The sequence below is a fragment of the Canis lupus genome, unplaced genomic scaffold (assembly GCF_011100685.1).
Source record: "Canis lupus familiaris isolate Mischka breed German Shepherd unplaced genomic scaffold, alternate assembly UU_Cfam_GSD_1.0 chrUn_S1867H2064, whole genome shotgun sequence".
NCBI classification, from domain to species: domain Eukaryota; kingdom Metazoa; phylum Chordata; class Mammalia; order Carnivora; family Canidae; genus Canis; species Canis lupus.
The window spans coordinates 37,671-55,868 of NW_023330728.1; the positions used below are offsets into that span (position 1 = coordinate 37,671).

General features: G+C 39.2%; 1 pseudogene; it reads left to right on the top strand.

The window, feature by feature from the left end:
- The first annotated feature begins 6,358 nt into the window (after positions 1 to 6,358).
- LOC119864419 lies at positions 6,359 to 15,489 on the top strand (annotated as a pseudogene).
- The last annotated feature ends 2,709 nt before the right edge of the window (positions 15,490 to 18,198 follow it).

The following is an 18,198-nucleotide window of genomic DNA, read 5'->3' on the forward strand; positions in this document are numbered from 1 at the left end:
AGAAGCTGAAGATAATCAAGCCATTTTGTCTCTAATTCTATGATCTTTATACCATTAATATAACTCTTTGAGTTTTTTTCAATAAGTGTATGTTGTACATAATGTAGTCTGTACACTGGATATATTTTGTTTTATTAGTTATATCTCCAAAAGTTTAAGAACAGAAATACAATACAGTTTTCTTTTTAAAAATGGTTACTATTGAGTACATGTGTATGTGGGGAAGGATATCCTTCTCTGAAAGAGCCACTGTATTAATTTTATTTTTGTCGATTTGTAAAGCATCAAGACATCAGAAACACATGCAAAATCTTCAGATTAACAGGTTAACTCAGATTAAGAGAATGCCTCATGTTTGCATTCCTAGGTACCAAATGCTCTGCACAGTCATAAAAAATGACAATACTTAAACCCCCAGGGTAAATGAATGCATTTGAAATTCTTACAGAGACTTTGTTCACTTTATGTCATGCTGTCTTCACATTCAGAGGAAGATTGAATTTGAAATCAGATGACTTGTAAACAATGCTCATTTTAATGCAGTTAGGAGCTGTTTAGGTACATCCTGTAACTTTATCTTTGAAAACAAAGATTTGTAAAGGTGGTAGATGAATTTTCTTTACTTATTTCATTTTAATAATAAATTTAGTTATTGGTGTTCAATTTGCCAAAATACAGAATAACACTCAGTGCTCATCCCGTCAAGTGCCCCCCTCAGTACCCATCACCTATTCACCCCCACCCCCCAACCTCCTCCCCTTCCAACACCCCTAGTTCATTTCCCAGAGTTAGGAGTCTTTATGCTCTGTCTCGCTTTCTGATATTTCCTACCCATTTCTTCTCCCTTCCTTTCTATTCCCTTTCACTATTATTTATATTCTCCAAATGAATGAGACCATATAATGTTTGTCCTTCTGCGATTGACTTATTTCACTCAGCATAATACGCTCCAGTTCCATCCACGTTGAAGCAAATAGTGGGTATTTGTCGTTTCTAATGGCTGAGGAATATTCCATTGTATACATAAACCACATCTTCTTTTTCCATTCATCTTTCGATGGACACCGAGGCTCCTTCCACAGTTTGGCCATTGGGACATTGGTCCTAGAAACATGGGGGTGCAGGTGTCCTGCCGTTTCATTGCATCTGCATCTTTGGGGTAAATCTCCAACAGTGCAATTGCTGGGTCATAGGGCAGGTCGATTTTTAACTCTTTGAGGAACTTCCACACAGTTTTCCAGAGTGGCTGCACCAGTTCACATTCCCACCAACAGTGCAAGAGGGTTCCCTTTTCTCTGCATCCTCTCCAACACTTCTGGTTTCCTGCCTTGTTAATTTTCCCCATTCTCACTGGTGTGAGGTGGTATCTCATGGTGGTTTGGATTTGTATTTCCCTGATGGCAAGTGATGCAGAGGATTTTCTCATGTGCGTGTTGGCCATGTCTATGTCTTCCTCTGTGAGATTTCTGTTCCGGTCTTGTGCCCAATTCATGATAAGATTGTTTCTCTGGTGTTGAGTTTAATAAGTTCTTTATAGATCTTGGAAACTAGCCCTTTATCTGATATGTCATTTGCAAATATCTTCTCCCATTCTGTAGGTTGTCTTTTAGTTTTGTTGACTGTATCCTTTGCTGTGCAAAAGCTTCTAATCTTGATGAAGTCCCAATAGTTCGTTTTTGTTTCTGTTTCCTTTGCCTTCATGGATGTACCTTGCAAGAAGTTACTGTGGCCAAAAAAAAAAAAAAAAAAGTTACTGTGGCCAAGTTCAAAAAGGGTGTTGCCTGTGTTCTCCTCTAGGATTCTGATGGAATCTTTTCTCACATTTAGATCTTTCATCCATTTTGAGTTTATCTTTGTGTATGGTGAAAGAGAGTGGTCTAGTTTCATTCTTCTGCATGTGGATGTCCAATTTTCCAGCACCATTTATTGAAGAGACTGTCTTTCTTCCAGTGGATAGTCTTTCCTACTTTATCAAACATCAGTTGACCATAAAGTTCAGGGTCCACTTCTGGGTTCTCTATTCTGTTCCATTGATCTATGTGTCTGTGTTTGTGCCAGTACCACACTGTCTTGATGACCACAGCTTTGTAGTACAACCTGAAATCTGGCATTGTGATGCCCCCAGATATGGTTTTCTTTTTTAAAATTCCCCTGGCTATTCAGGGTCTTTTCTGATTCCACACAAATCTTAAAATAATTTGTTCTAACTCTCTGAAGAAAGTCCATGGTATTTTGATAGGGATTGCATTAAACATGTACATTGCTATGGGTTACATTGACATTTTCACAATCTTAATTCTGCCAATCCATGAGCATGGAATATTTTTCCATCTCTTTGTGTCTTCCTCAATTTCTTTCAGAAGTGTTCTATAGTTTTGAGGGTATAGATCCTTTACCTCTTTGATTAGGTTTATTCCTAGGTATCTGATGCTTTTGGGTGCAATTGTAAATGGGATTGACTCCTTAATTTCTCTTTCTTCAGTCTCATTGTTAGTGTATAGAAATGCCATTGATTTCTGGGCATTGATTTTGTATCCTGCCACGCTGCGAAATTGCTGTATGAGTTCTAGCAATCTTGGGGTGGAGGCTTTTGGGTTTTCTATGTAGAGTATCATGTCATTGGCAAACAGGGAGAGTTTGACTTCTTCTTTGCCAATTTGAATGCCTCTAATATCTTTTTCCTGTCTGATTGCTGAGGCTAGGACTTCCAATACTATATTGAATAGCAGTGGTGAGAGTGGACTTCACTGTCTTGTTTCTGATCTTAGGGGAAAGGCTCCCAGTGCTTCCCCATTGAGAATTATATTTGCTGTGGGTTTGTTATACACGGCTTTTAAGATGTTGAGGAATGTTCCCTCTATCCCTACACTCTGAAGAGTTTTGATCAGGAATGGATGCTGTATTTTGTCAAATGCTTTCTCTGCATCCGATGAGAGGATCCTACTGTTTTGGTTTTTCTCTTGCTGATACGATGAATCACATTGATTGTTTTAGGAGTGTTGAACCACCCTTGTGTCCAGGGATAAACCCTACTTGGTCATGGTGAGTAATTTTCTTAATGTACTCCTGTATCCTATTGGCTAGTATCTTGTTGGGAATTTTTGTATCCATGTTCATCAGGGATATTGGTCTATAATTCCCCTGTTCGTTGGGGTCTTTGTCTGATTTTCGAATGAAGGTGATGCTGGCCCCATAGAACGAGTTTGGAAGTATTCCATCTCTTTCTGTCTTTCCAAACAGCATTAGTAGAATAGGTATGGTTTCTTCTTTAAACGTTTGATAGAATTCCCCTGGGAAGCCATCTGGCCCTGGACTTTTGTGTCTTGGGAGGTTTTTGATGACTGCTTCAATTTCCTTCCTGGTTATTGGCCTGTTCAGGTATTCTATTTCTTCCTGTTCAGTTTTGGTAGTTTGTGGCTTTCCAGGAATGCGTCCATTTCTTCTACATTGCCTAATTTATTGGCGTATAGCTGTTCATAATATGTTTTTAAAATCGTTTGTGTTTCCTTGGTGTTGGTAGTGATCTCTCCTTTCTCATTCATGATTTTCTTAATTTGAGTCTTCTCTCTCTTCTTTTTAACAAGGCTGGCTAATGGCTTTTCTATCTTATTAATTCTTTCAAAGAACCAAGTCCTGGTTTTGTTGATCTGTTCCACAGTTCTTCTGGTCTTGATTTCATCGAGTTCTGCTCAAATCTTTATTAACTCTCTTCTTCTGCTGGGTGTAGGATCTCTTTGCAGTTTTTTCTCTAGCTCCTTTAGGTGTAAGGTTAGATTTTGTATTTGAGTTCTTTCCAATTTTTGGATGGATGCTTGTATTGTGATGTATTTCCCCCTCAGGACTGTTTTTGCTGTATCCCAAAGAGTTTGAACGGTTGTATCTTCATTCTCATTAGTTTCCATGAATCTTTTTAATTCTTCCTTAATTTCCTGGTTCACCCTTTCATCCTTTAGCAAGATGATCCTTAACCTCCATGTGTTTGAAGTCCTTCCAAACTTCTTGTTGTGGTTTAGTTCTAATTTCAAGGCATTGTGATCTGAGAATATGCAGCGGACGATCCCAATCTTTTGGTATTTGATAAGACCTGATTTGTGACCCAGTATGTGGTCTATTCTGGAGAAAGTTCCATGTGTACTTGAGAAGAATGTGTATTCATTTGAGTTTGGCTGTAAAGTTCTGTAGATTTCTGTGAAATCCATCTGGTTCAGTGTATCATTTAAAGATCTTGTTTCTCTGGGTATGTTGTGCTTAGAAAACCTATCGATTGTAGAAAGCGCTAGATTGAAGTCACCAAGTGTAAGTGTATTATTATCTAAGTATGTCTTATCTTTGGTTATTAATTGATTGATATATTTGGCAGCTCCCACATTCGGGTTATATACATTGATGATTGTTAAGTCCTCTTCTTGGATAAATCATTTAAGTATGATATAGTGTCCCTCTTCATCTCTCACTACAGTCTTTGGGATAAAATTTAGTTTATCTGATATAAGGATGGCTACCCCTGCTTCTCTTGAGGGCCATTTGAATGGTAAATGGTAATCCAACCTTTTATTTTCAGGTTGTAGGTGTCCTTATGTCTAAAATGAGTCTCTTGTAGACAGCAAATAGATGGGTCCTGCTTTTTTATCCAGTCTGAAACCCTGCTCCTTTTGATGAATTAAGACCATTCATGTTCAGAGTTACTATTGAAAGATATGAGTTTAGTGTCATCATGATACATATTCAGTCCCTGTTTTTGTGGCTTGTTACATTGGACTTCTTAAATAGGAATTTTAAGAGTCCCCCTTAAAATTTCTTGCAGAGCTGCTTTAGTGTTCACATATTCTATCAGGTCCTGTGTGTCTTAGAAGGTCTTTATCTCTCCTTTTATTCTGAATGAGAGCCTTGCTGGATAAAGTATTCTTGGCTGCATATTCTTCTCATTTAGGACTCTGAATGTATCCTGACAGCCCTTTCTGGCCTGCCATGTCTCTGTGGAGAGGTCTGCTGTTAGTCTAATATTTCTCTCCATTAACGTTAGAGATTTCTTATCTCTTGCTGCTTTAAGGATCTTCTCTTTATCTTTGGAATTTGCAAGTTTAACTATTAAATGTCGAGGTGTTGAACGGTTTTTATTGATATTTAGAGGGGATCTCTCTATTTCCGGGATCTGAATGCCTGTTTTACTTCTCAGATTAGGAAAGTTTGCATCTGTGGTTTGTTCAAGCACATATTCTGGCCCTCTGGCCTTTTCGGCGCCCTCAGGAACCCCAATTACATGTAGATTTTTCTTCCTCATGCTGTCACTTATTTCCCTTAATCTATCCTCATGATCTTTTGTTTGTCTCTTTTTTCCTCAGTTTCCCTCTTTGACATCACCTTTTCTTCTTTGTCACTCACTCCTTCTTCTACCTCGTTCACCCTCGTCATTAGGAACTCTAGTTTGGATTGCATCTCATTTAATTGATTTTTAATTTCTGCCTGATTAGATCTAAATTCTGCAGTCATGAAGTCTCTTGAGTCTTTTATGCTTTTTTCTACAGCCACCAGTAACTTTATAATAGTGCTTCTGAATTGGATTTCTGACATTGAATTGTAATCCAAATTTTGTAATTCTGTGGGAAAGAGGGCTGTTTCTGATTCTTTCTTTTGAGGTGAGGTTTTCCTTCTTATCATTTTTCTCAGTGCAGAGTGGCCAAAAACAAGTTGAATTGAGAAAAGGAGAAAAATAGAGAAGAGAAACAAGAAAAGAAAAAGAAAAAAAAAGGAGAAAAAAAGCAAAATAAAGCAGAGAAGAGAAAAAAAGAAAAAAGGGGGGGGGAAGCAAACAGAAATCGAAAGACAAAAAACAAGGGGGAGTGTAATCTGATTCTGTATACTGTAGATTCCTCGATTTCCCCTGAAACCTTCCAGTGCTGCTTGGTCAATAATTTGTTTTTCCCCTCTCGGTCTAGCTGTTCTTCTGGGGGAGGGGCCTGCTGTGCTGATTCTCAGGTGTCAGCGCTTGGGGGAGCTGCTCAGCCCCCGGGCTGGTGCAGGGCTCAGTAACATTTGTTTAACCTTTTTATGTGGTGAGGCCACTGTGAGGCTCACTGGGGGTTGTTTACCCCGAGAGGCCCCTGGAGTAACAACCACAGTGGCAGCGGCCAGCTCTAGAGCCTTGGAGTCAGCTCCCGCAGTAACTCCGGAGCTCTCTGTCTACAGGGGCCTGGATGCTCCAGGGGCGGGGCCACTGATCTGCTCAGCTCGGGGCCACCTGGTGGCAGGAGTGTCCTTGCTGTCCTGGGCCCTCCTGGCCTCTGCCTGTCCCGGGGGGAAGCCGGATATTGGGCTGTGTCCCCGGCGCCCTGGGCTCCCGGGGCCTGTGCTGTTGGAAATGCGCCCCTGGCTGCGCAGCGCCCTCCGCTCAGAGCCGCCGCAGGAGGCGCTGGAGCTGCTCCCGGGTCTAGCGGTCGGGCGCTGCAGCCCTTTAGGGAGCTCGGCCACGGGGTGTGGGTGCTCTCACCGGGGGGCAGGTGTCTGTTAGTGCCCCTGGGAGCCTGATGGCATCCCCGCCCCTCCTGGGGTCCTGCTCCAACTCCCTGAGAGTGCCTTTCTGTCCGGAAGATTGGTGAAGCCCCTGCTTCTCCAGGCGGGGCTTTCCTGGGGCTTTCTTGTCCTGGGGGCACTCGCCCTGGCCTTAGCCCGGCTCCTCACGGGGCTCTTCCCCTTGGATGCTTTTTGTTTCTTTATTTCTTTTTCCCCGTCCTCCTACCTTGATACAAGTGTGAACTCTTCTGACTGTAGCATTCCAGCCGTTCTTTCTTTAAATCTCAGGCTGAATTCATAGGTTTTCATAATGATTTGAGGGTTATTTAGGCAATATGGTGGGGACAGGTGACTTGGGGACCCTACTCTTCCGCCATCTTGCCGGGCTCCCTGTGCCAATTTTTAAAAATAATTTTACCTATTTTTTTTAACTTAGGAGACCAACAGCCTATAAACTAAAATAGTCCATGCCCACTTTCTTTAAAAAATAAAATAATGGTTCAATTTAATCACTCCAAACTATGCACTTCTTCTGACTCATCCTCTTATGATACTCTTTTACCCATATTAAACAAATGAGAAACTTTGCAAAGGGGAGATAGGAAAATATTTTAAAAGCCTTGAGTTAATGGATTTCTGGATTTCAAGGATAATGACATCTCAGTCTCTTAGGATATTTTTTTTTTCATTGAAAGCTACTGTAGATAGTTTAATGAGTTAAAAGAAAAAAATAACTATTTTTCATTTATTTAACTCTAGGAGTTGATTGGTTATTTCTTTGACGTTAGGCTTTTGAGATTAAAAAATCACACAAATATTAAGATATTAAATACATAAAAACTTTATACAATTAGACTTAAACTTCAAATCCAAAATATATACTAAAAATGTTGAAGATATATTAAAGGATTCTTAACATGGGGGAAATCACGTAGTAAAATCCTCTCTTTCAAACCTACAGAGTATGACCTGGGATATTTTATTAAATAGCGAGAGTCTTTTACTGTTAATCAAATGCATCTTCACAAGTGTAGTGATTTTTTTAAAGCATCTGTTGGTCTTTTTAAGAGATACTTGAATCTGAAAGTAGTTTGCTACATCAGTTTACTGAAAATAAACTACACCAAATGTGCTAGAAATGAATAGACAAGAGCAAGATGTTTGTGACCAAAATGAATTGATGTCAATGATAACTGAAGGTACTAAAAAAAAGAAAATGTATATGTTGAAACTTGTAGGTTTTCATTTTAATCATTCAGCACCACCTGACTGAAGTGAATAAAGACAGGAAAAAATAATTTACTGTCACTTCAAAGAAATATGATTTTGGTGCAAGGAAAGAAATATGGCTGACACATTAAGAGTAGTTATTATGAAAAACAATATGGTCAAATTGCAGTTTGCCCATAATTCAGCCAACTTCCTTCTTTCATCATAAGATTTGCATTCTTTGAAGTTGTAGCTTCACAGAACGATGAAGTCTTTTCATTATTCATCTTTGTCACTGTCTCAGAGTTAAAAGGCTTGTTGGTGACAAAAAGCCAATTAATCACATGTACAGTGACAACCATGATCGTAATAAAACATTCTTAGAAAACATGCCCTTTCCTTTACATCAAAACCTGTTGAATGTGCTCTTCCATTCCCTGAAGCTGTGAAGATAGATTATTGTTTTTCAGAGAGATATAAAGAGTACAGACCTAATAGTTGCTGTGATGATGATAGAAATGGACCAAAGTCAGGATTTTTATATTCTATTAGTTTTGACGGTAATTCTTTCTGTTACCTATTTCATCATTTGAAAAGGATGAGGTAATTCATTCTGTAGTAATTTATCCATTAAATCACATTCTAAAGTTCTGGATTGTTCCCTATGTGCCTAGAACAAGAAATTCAAATGAAGACAAAATCTGGACAAAGGCTGAATTTATTCATTAGCTAATGTTTGAAACTAATTATAGTGAAGAGATAGGAACTTAATTATATCATCCTAATCACATTCAACAAAACCTTCAAAAATTCATATGGCACGGTCTAACTGACAAAGTTTTTAAGGGATGTGTCATTCAGTCATGAAGGACAATTGCCTTTTTATTTTATATGGTCAGATTAAGAAATAGGTTGTATTGGTTGGTTGTACAGTTCTTTTTTAGTCAAATATAATTTCTACTTAGTGAATTTAGAGTAAATCTTTTATAACTACAGTCATTGACTTTTTGAAATTAAAAGACTTTTAGAATTTTGTTAGTGCAGGGACTCTTTACTTCTTGTATGCCCAAATGCTTTGGCAGTCTGAAGAAGCCCATGGCTCAACTCCTACAACCATTATATTATGATGTAAAAATAACCTTAACTTCTATAGGTAACAAAGTGAGAGGTAGTATTACTACTAATATACATTTGTTGCTTACAACCATAATTGAAGGAAATGTTAAATTTTAGTGAGGTATGAGTGAGAATAAAAAATGTACTATTTTTCTGCCCAAGTTCACAGACTCTGTCAAATCTATTCAGATGCCCGGGGGTGGGGGTGGGGGGGGTGGGGGGCAGTGGTCCTTGGACCTCAGATGAATTGTTGGTCTGTATAATTATCCATTGTCCTGATGAGGAAACACGTCTTTAAGACATTTGTGACAATTTGTACAGGCAGGTGGTGAGTGAAGAGCTAGACCCTGATTCTCCAGATGGTTTTCCCCACACTCTCAGAGCATCACATCTACCTCAGCATGAAGTGTTACAGAGTTTTATTTCATTCTATTTTAAACTAGATATTTTCAAAGTACTAATTTGTAAAAGACAACCATTTTACAGATGGTTGTAGGAGACTTTGGAGAAAGAAAGTTTAGTACAATCACTTTACTTTGTTCCTCAGCACTCATGATGGGAAATCTGAGTAGCTGCGTAGGTTCACAGTGAAGATGAGTAACACAAGCCCTTTTGTAGCACTGACTATTCTTGTTTCTGTTTCTCATGGCTGGGGATTCTCTCTGCATAGGTCACTGTTTTCATTTTTGGGGTGGTCAGGGTTATAAAATGGCTAACACATCCATCATCTTATTCCAGGAGATGGTTGCCATCAAGAACCATTAGTCATATACTTTTGCTGAGATTTTCAACCATAAACTGATGAATATACATTCCTTCTCTTTGCAGAAGCCACAGACACTAAGATTGAACTCCAGAGAGTAGATGTGAATTTATCAGATGGCATGTTTGTCAATGCATTTACTATGCAGGTTGATTAGCAGGGGAAAAAATAGACATCATCTTTTAACATTTTCTGGGTTATATTTGCAATTTACAGCAATTGCTAAAAGTAACAAGTCTTCAAAATTTGAAAAAAAATGAGAGGACAATTTTTAAAGTTAAGGAGTGCTGAGAGAGAACTAGCAGAACTAACAGATGTTGCAGTGACATGATCTGTCAAAAAAGATTGTATTGGATTTTCAGAAAGCAGCACAAATAAAAGTTGAAAGTAAATAGACCTGTTATACTTTTGATTAGTTTGCCCAAATATGTACTTCTATAGAGACAGGGACCATGTAGCTTCCATATATTTAATATTCTCCATCATACCTGGCCAAGAGGAGTTCTATTTGCAGCATGCAACAAATGCTTAGTGTAATGGAAAACCTTGGAATGCTGAGCTGAAAGAGACCTCAGGAATCATGTAATCCAAGCTCCTTTATACTGGGTGAAAAAGCATCTGTAATTTAGTGTTTGAAGTGCCCTTTGCTCAGAAGATTATTTAAATAGGTATTAAGATTGAATTATTAGGCCAACAAAGAAGATTTCTCACCATTTACTATAAAAAGCATCTGATGAATTTTAGGGATGCTATTTTAAGCTACATTTTTTGGTGTTATCCACTATCCATATATTAAGTTTCAAAACAACTCTAAATTAGATAGTATTACTGTCATTCTCAGACAAGGAAACTAATACAAGAAAAGGCTAATCAAATAACCCAAGGTCAAAAAGGTAGCAATTGGCAGGTCCAGGATTCAAGCTAACAATATCCACTTTGAAAGACCATTATGTTAAAAGGGGGAGAAAGAGGAGGGGAAAAATCAAGGCTGGTAGATGAAGGAATGAATATGAATAAGAGCACATACCGATCATGAGGCAGCTCTAGCAAGTTACACTGGATTCCTATATTCTACACAAAAGAGATATAATATAAGCACGTACATATTTGACTAATATGTCTGCAGTGGGGGTAGGGGGACAAGTGCCTCAGGGGAAATGAGAGGGAAGGAGGATCTTACCAATTTTTTTCTAGTGATTCATAGGTAAGTCTTACATTTATTGTTTTCATTTCATATATGGGTTCCTTTTCCCGTATTATGTGACAGATAATGTAAGGCTATATTTTATTTAGAGGATTTCTATTTCATAAGATGCTGAACTAGGAGAACTTTAGTAAGTTTCTTATAGGAAGTTACATACTTGAAATTCTTAAGACCTATTACATCAGACAAAAAAACAGTTAAAATTGTGTTTAATTTACTTATATTTTTTTGTATTAAATGGAATTTTCTGGATTATGATAGATAAATATTATCTTTAAATGAGCTGTTTATTAAAATAATTTACCAAGTAACATCTCCATTCCCAAACTACACATAATTTATGTAACATCTTTTGAAGGTACTCACGGTCAACTCCACTTGAGTCATTCACAGTAAACACTTTTTGAGTTGGAGACATGTTGATGATGAACAATGTACTTTTTATATTAAGACCAGTTTGCTATTTCTCTTGGGAGGCTGGATTAGAGGAGGAATGATGCCTGTCCTCTACTTGGGAAGAACATATTTTTAATTCCTCTAAACTTCCTATATTGGGATTCATCAATATGAATCATGAAAGAAATTTTGGCTCAAGTGAGGCTAGTGCCAGTGCCAAGATTTTAAAATACATTCTGTGGATCATAGCCAAAAATGTAATCATGTTCAGGATTTAGAAATTAGAACACTAGCTGATAGGTCAGGTGCCAGATCATAAAACACAGTGTGCTTAGAAGAAAGAATATTTTGGACATTTTTGTGATGGCCCAAATATAACTGATAGAGAGATCCAGTCCAAATGAATGGCTGATTAACTTTTCTACTCACTTTAACAAATTTACGAGACCTTTGAAGTTTAGCGTTAATATAATGCTTCATCAGGCTCAGTGAGACAAAAGCTTAATGTTGAGATTTCTCATTTACTGTTGGTTGCTTATATACAGAAGTTCCAAACAATTTTCTTCCTTATGGAACCTAGATTTTGGTCATGAATTTGGGGGGGGGGTCAAGTATTTCAGAGGAACTGGACACCTCCAAAGTTCCAGGCTGGAGATCCCTTTGCCCTTGGCTGGTTTGATTATCCTCATTATTCTCATGTGACTCTGTTCTAGCCAATGAGCTGTGAAGAGGTTTCTGTTAAATATCTTTTGGGAAAGGAAAATAAGTAGTATATATTATATTGAAGATAACTACTTCTTCCTGACTATGGAAGCTATTCTATGAAGATGAGGTGCTTGACATTGGTATAGCCATCTTGTCACCATGAAGTAACAAACTTGTAAAAAACCAAGACAGTGAGGTGTCAGAGCTTAAATATGACCCTTGGTGAACTATTTCTGTGCTAAGTTTAATACGCTAAAATAGCCCTATCTCCTCACTCCTTGATATGTGAGATAAATTTGCATTATTAATGTCAACCTTCAGAGTTAACGTGGTTAATATCATTGCAACTGGAAACATTCTAACTGAAACATTCCACTGAAACATTCATCACCTGCTACTCTGGGGCTCCTGAGAGTTATAGCATAAGAAGTTCTCTAGTTACAGGTACATTTTTTATTCTGTCCCATAATTCATGCTGCTTTTCCTACCTAGTTTTGGCCTCCTAGACTAAAACATAAAGGTCCGCTTTATTGCTCTTCATAGATCATTTCCTACTTCACTCCAGTTCCTCAGGCTTAGATAATGTAATTAATTCATTCATAGAATTATTTACTGGATACACATTCAATAGCAAGCTCTGAACTAAATAAGATGATGGGGATAAAAATGAAAAAGATGCCACTTCTATTATGAAGGACTCACTCTACTGTAGACACAAATGATTAGTCCATCTTATGAACAATCTGTCCTAGAGGGATACACTGAACATTTGTAAGTACTAAGTGTATAGAGAACAGGAACTTCAGATTGGGTGGGGGGGAATTCTGGAAAAGCCTTCTTGCCAATAGCACCCAAGACAAAAGCCCATGGGAGCACATTATTAATATAGATCAAGCATTGAGTATCTTCTTTCTTTCTGCCTCATCTTTAGATTGTCCCAGAATCAAATGTGCTTCCAAACTGAAGGCCATCAATAACAATACAAACCACTATTTTAAAGATTTTATTTATTTATTTATTTATTTATTTATTTATTTATTTATTTATGTTTTAGAGAGAGCACATGAGAGCGAGATTGGGTTTGGGAGAAGAGAGGAAGGACAAGCAGGTTTGGCATTGAGTGCTTAGCTTGACTTGGGGCTCGATATCAGGACCCCAAGATCGTGACCTGAGCTGAAATTAAGACTTAGATGCTCACTGGGTGTTATGCTATATGTTGGCAAATTGCACTCCAGTAAAAAAAAAAAAAAAAAGAGTTGGATGCTCAGCTGACTGAGCCTCCGAGGCACCCCCAATACAAACCACTCTCTCTCCCTTTTTAAAAGTTATTTATTTATTTATTTATTTATTTATTTATTTATTTGAGAGACAAAGAGAGAGACAGAGACACAAGCAGGAGGAATGCCAGGCAGAGGGAGAGAGAACAGCAGGCTCCCCATGGAGCAGGGAGCCCAATGAAGAACTTGATCCCAGGACCCTGGGATCATCATCTGAGCCAAAGACAGAGGCTTAAGTGACTGAGCCACTCAGGCACCCGAGTACAAACACTCTTACTCAAAAAAGAAATCTAGCTATTGCACTTGGGGATGTTATACTTGTCCAATTGTTCAGTGTGAGTGTAAATGGAGCTTCTTTCTCCAAACAGGCTTATGTAGGCTTTATGGAATCTGGTTGATAGAATTAGATTAGAAGGTATGGATAAAGGAATAGGCGAGACTTCTGACCACTCTAGTAAGGGGAAATAATATTATAATATAATGATTAACTACCTTCCCCAGTTTTTAAGTACTGAGAACACTGCTTACTTTAGAAATTTATTTTGCTTTTGGAGTCATCTCATGTAAGCACTGTACATGTAACTGTTCAGGATTATCGTAAGGAATGATGGTTTATCTCTCTCAGTCTAGTAAAAGAGCGATGAAATGCATTTATCTATTTTGAAACATCTATGCCACTTCTACAAATATTTGCTGATGTCCAAATGTATCACTTTTTTCTAAAACTTACCATAGTTATATTTCTGAAATTAGAACTATCACATCAAGGTGAGAATTCTTGCACTGAACTATAGGTACAAATTTCCATGACCCACAAATGATCTTCCAACACCAGCTCATCAAGAATAAGCTCAAGAGCTCTGCCCGCACCCCCGCGCCCTCGCTCGCCGGGCCTCCCTGAGCCGGGCCGCGCCGCCGCAGCCGCGCAGCCCACCGCCGCCCTCCGCAGCCACGGCCACCGGGTCTGTGTCCTCGTCCTCCTACCGCAGGATGTGCGGCGGCCGGCCCGGGAGCCGCCGAGCTCCGCGCGGAGCTACGCGGCCGCGTCCCCCCGCACCTACAGCCTGGGCGGCGCGCCGCGCCCCGGCACCAGCCGCAGCCTCTAGGCCTCGTCCCGCGGCGCGTCCGCCACGCGCTCCTCCGCGCTGGCCTGCGGAGCAGTGTGCCTGGCGTGCGTCTGCTGCAGGACTCGGCGCGCTTCTCGCTGGCCGCCGCCATCAACACCGAGTTCAAGCCCACGCGCACCACGAGAAGCTGCAGCTGCAGGAGCTGAATGACTGCTTCGCCAACTGCATCGACAAGGTGCGCTTCCTGGAGCAGCAGAACAGGATCCTGCTGGCCGAGCTCGAGCAGCTCCGGGGCCAGGGCAAGTCGCGCCTGGGGGACCTCTACGAGGAGGAGCTGCGGGAGCTGCGCCGGCGGGTGGACCAGCTCACCAACGACAAGGCCTGCGTCGAGGTGGAGCGCCACGACCCGGTCGAGGACATCATGCGGCTCTGGGAGAAGTTGCAAGAGGAGATGCTTCAGAGAGAGGAAGCCGAGAGCACCCTGCAGTCTTCCCGACAGGCTGGTGCCAACGCTTCTTTGGCGCGTCTTGACCTTGAGCGGAAAGTGGAATCCTTGCAAGAAGAGATTGCCTTTTTGAAGAAACTACATGATGAGGAAATCCAGGAGCTGCAGGCCCAGATTCAGGACCAGCACGTCCAAATCGATATGGATGTTTCCAAGCCAGCAATATGAAAGCGTGGCTGCCAAGAACCTTCAGGAGGGCGCGGAATGGTACAGGCCCGAGGTTGCCGACCTCTCTGAGGCTGCGAGCCGGAACAACGATGCCCTGCACCAGGCGAAGCAGGAGTCAACTGAGTACCGGAGCCAGGTGCAGTCCCTCACCTGCGAAGTGGATGCACTCAAAGGGACTAATGAGTCTCTGGAACGCCAGATGCGTGAAATGGAAGAGAACTTGGCCGCCGAAGCTGCTAACCACCAAGACACTATTGGCCGCCTCCAGGATGAGATTCAGAACATGAAGGAAGAAATGGCTCCTCACCTTCGGGAGTACCAGGACCTGCTGAATGTTAAGATGCTCTCCACATTGAGATTGCCACGTACAGGAAGCTGCTGGAAGGCGAGGAGAGCAGGATTGCTCTGCCTCTTCCAAACTTTTCTTCCCTGAACCTGAGGGAAACCAACCTGGATTCACTCCCTCTGGTTGACATTCACTCAAAGAGAACGCTTCTGATTAAGAGGTTGAAACTAGGGATGGACAGGTTATCAACGAAACTTGTCAGCATCATGATGACCTTGAGTGAAGCTTGCACAGATTCGGTGCAGCAATTATTACCCGCTAGAATTTCAAAAAAAAAAAAATCCATATCTTAAAGGAACAGCTTTCAAGTGCCTCTCTGCAGTTTTTCAGGAGCGCAAGATAGATTTGGAATTAGGAGTAACTTCTAGTTCTTAAGAACCAACACTCTTATAAGATTTAGGAGAAAGTTTACAACATAATCTAGTTTACAAAGAAAACTTGTGCTAGAATACTTTTTAAGAAGTATTTTTGAAAACCATTAAAACTGCTTTTTTCCAACAAGTATCTGACCCACTTGTTTCTGCTTCAATAAATCTTTGGAAAACTCAAAAAAAAAAAAAAGAATAAGCTCAAGAAATGAAATGAGTGGTATAAGTTTTTTAATTTCAAAAGTGGTAATATTGTAATGCAAACTCACAAAGGAGCTAAGAGAAAATTCTTTTTTCAAAAATCAATTTCTTTAGCATATATAATTTGGAAAGAAAAAAAGCTTTATACTATGGTTATCAATATGCTCCATCAGGAATTCCCACTCAAAGTTCATATAAGTATTAAGTTTAGCTTCATTGCTAATTAGATCAGTGAATTTGGGAATGTTTTGAGAAATGCTTATCAGAGCTTTTAAACACTCATATATTTTAGAGTAGATGAAATGTTAATAATGAGAATTTTTCATTATTTGTTTCTTTACGTTGTAAGTTGACAAAATACAGATGAAGAGGTTAAGAACTGTATTTAGTGAAGTCTTCATGAATGTTATTTTAAAAACAGCATGGCCACTATCAAACCACAGGCATTCTTGCATTCAACTAAAGTAGAACATTTCATCAGTAGCAGCCTTTTATGTATAGTTGAGTAACCCAGGAAGGCTAAGGAAACGATTTTTTTTTCAGCCTACAATGGTTATTTATTTTATAAAAAAGTTTTTTGAAACGTGTCTTAATGGCATAAAACTATTGTTAAGTATGGGGTTCCAGAAATTCTATATTTTCCATGATTTTAAAGACATTTCTAAGACTGAAGTTTTCCAGCACAGTCCATCCTTTAATACTTTCTCTCTGGTGATTTTAAAAAGGGAAGCCATTACTTGGGGACCTTCCATGAGAATCATTACGTAAGATGAATAAAAACACATTTAAAATGTTCTTTACCTCAAATTCTAACCAATATAAACTAACCAATTCTAACCAATATAAATTCTAAACAATATAAAGATAGACTACAAAAGACCAGAGGGAGTTTATTTTTTAAGTTTAATTATTTTTTAATTTTTTAAAGATTTATTTATTTATTTTTAGAGAAAGAGGGAGAGAGCAGGGAGAGGAATAGAGGGTGAGGGAAAGAGAGAATTCCAAGAGGACTCCCCTCTGAGCAGAGCCCAATATGGGACTCAATCTCACCACCCTGAAATTATGACCTGAGCTGAAATCAGAAGACAGACGCTTAACTGAGTGAGCCACCCAGATGCCCCCAAAGGGAGTTTTTCATAAGGATCAAGTAATAACTCCTTGCAACTTGGAAGCACTGGTATATTTGTTTGATCTGAGAGGTTTTGTTCTGCATTGTGACCTAAGCATATTGTTGGATTTTTACCAACTTTAGAAACATTGTCATAGGTCCCTAGAATTTAAATATTGCTTTGTGTTCTTCCTGGAAAGAAAAGATTCTTGAGAAAGGCTTGATAGTTGAAGGATGCATGCTTACTAAGTAGAAGACAAAGAAAAAGAAGAGTAAATGATCAACAGAAGTACTGCTGAAAGATAAATAACAAGGTAGAACTTAGAACATTAAAACTGGGAAAAATTAAGTAGAAAGCCTTAGTGATAAACACCCTAATATAAGAATGGGAAAAAATAAAACAAGACATAATCAGAGAGAGAGAGACAAATCATAAAAGACTCTTAATCATAGGAAACAAATGGAGGGTCCCTAGAGGAGGGGGGGGAGGGTAACTGGGTGATGGACATGAAGTAGGGCATGTGATGTAATGAGAACTGGGTGTTATATAAGACTGATGAATCACTGATCTCTACATCTGAAACCAATAATACATTATATGTTAATTAGTTGAATTTAAATAAAATTTTAAAAATACACCTTCTGGAATAAATAAAATGAAAAAGGAAAAGAATGGGAATATAAATAAAATTTATATCCACAGCTCAAACCCAGTAACTCAGTTGAGAAATAAGGAGTACTAGAATAAATGGAATTCACCTAAATCTTAACAGAATAATATAGGCCTCAGAGAGACACTGTGGAGCAGGTAGGTATAAAAGCATAATTGATTCTCCTCATGAGACTCTCTTCTGAGCATTCTCAACTGCCATATTTGTGAATGAGAAGAGCTTCCTAAATGTGTGGACTTGGCCCCGCTCTCCAGTATGTGTATTGGCATGGTTTATGAGATTACATAAACTTATGAGAATATACAATATGAAAATGCATCACTATTTCCATGCTACCCATCCTAAGAGATCTTGGTATGACGTCAACAATGTCTTCAGTCAAATTAGTATCTGTTGAGTGTTAATTATTTACTAAGCATTTCACTAGGCCCTAGGGGTTTGGTGATGAGCCAAAATAGACAGGAGTCTTGCCTTCCTAGACTTCACAAGTGAATGGGAGGAGCCAAGAGTAAAATTATCACTGAAATCTATCATTTAAAATCATAGTGTGCGTGATAAAGGAAGAGTACAAGGAACAAAGGAAA